Below are 1,870 nucleotides of genomic sequence, written 5' to 3' on the forward strand. Positions count from 1 at the left end.
CATATATATATATATATATATACTGCTTGCGTGTAGGTTGGAGAACAACTCAATTGATATACAAGAGAAGAGATAATATCTTTTACAATTCCTCACGGATACAAGTCTGATGGTAACCCACCCATCTGTGCAAGCACATAACGAAGGTCTCACTCCTACAGCACAGTAGCGTTTTATAACACAATCGTCGCACTGCGTGAAATGATACCCACCAAGCAGTTTGGCACTCCGGTTTTTGAGTTACCGCCCCCTCCCCCCAGGATTACATGGTTATTCTTTGTGGTCGCAACACTGTAGATCGGATAGTTGGTTTCAACCAGCTGTCGAGACGGCATCTTGTAGGGTATGCGGAGTGTGGTACACCAACACAAGTATTATATACTTGATTATATTAGTATATATATACTAATATAATATTTCATGCATATACACTCTATTGAAACGACACCACTTAAAAGTGAATGATCAATGCTGGGGCAATAGTCGCTAATATTCACAAGTTAGAAAAAAATACAAGAGATGTTGATGTTGACTTCTCCTGTGCGTGTTTACTGCTTAGGTGTCAGCATTCAGAATCTGTGAATCAGTACCGACCCTGATGTCTGATTGGCTTACTACAAAATAAAATAGATATCATTGGCTGATCGTCATCAAAGAAGCTTTTCTGATTCGCTGTTTTCTTCAACTGCATCTATTCAGGTTTGGCGGGCTTTTAACACCAAAGCAACTTCGATCTATTTGTATTCATTTGGCAACCCAGCTCTCAATACCTCTATCCTTTCGTGTGCAACTGTGCATTGTGCATGTGTGCTATGTATTTATATAGTGTAGCCAATATGCATACATTGGTTTACACAACAGACGTGACCACAACCACACACACACACACACACATAAATACACACACACTCACGCATGAGGTGAACTAGATACTATCACAGGCTCATGTGCACGTGTAGACGGTGTAGATTGCATTGTTGTATCCTACAAACCTGATGCGGACACGGCGAATATAGTGCAGCTAGGCGCGCTATCAAATGAAGGATCTTGTTATATCTTAGACATGAAGTGCTCTGGGGATGTAGACGAGGTGGCCACTAACAGTGGGTGTGGGTCATTTGGCAAGCGAAAGAGACACGTGATATGGTGTGTAAGCGTGTGTGGTGTCCATAGAGCATCGAATCTCTGATAAGTCTTGTCTGTTGCGTTGTCCGTTTTAGCTTTACCATGTTACTAGGGATACCATTGGTGGTAATCTCCATAGAAGTTGTTCTGAAGATCGATTTAGCGTACCGGGATTATATGCTGCGGATTATACATAGCGTTCAATGAAAGTGATATGGTGGTCAGGCTTAGTGGGTTGTTTTAGGGCATCATTCCAGTAGAATATATATATTTATGTGCCTGATACCTGGTGATAGGGAAACAGGTTGTGCTTGCTGTGGTGTGATATGTGATGCACTACTAGCATACTTGGACAGTTTGAATCTCGTAGAGGCACTGTAGTAGTTGTTGATAGTTAAATATTGAAACGCCGAACCTACTATGTGACCTTCCGATTTATGTTTTAATGCTTTAACAAATAGGCACATGTGCCTTGTCTCAGGAAAGATAGCACGCGTCCAATGCAGAATAAAACATACTCGTTTATAAATGTGCATCTAGTATATCCTTGGGCCGGCTACTTTGCTCCGTGTATAGGATCTGATGAATTCGAGATGTGCACGTATTTTTACGTATACTTATATATATATATATATATATATATATATATATATATATATATATATATATATATATATATATATATATATATATATATATATATATATATATATATATATATATATATATATAGTATAGTACTATA

The sequence above is a fragment of the Sphaeroforma arctica genome (assembly GCF_001186125.1).
Source record: "Sphaeroforma arctica JP610 unplaced genomic scaffold supercont1.48, whole genome shotgun sequence".
In the NCBI taxonomy this organism is placed as follows: Eukaryota; class Ichthyosporea; order Ichthyophonida; genus Sphaeroforma; species Sphaeroforma arctica.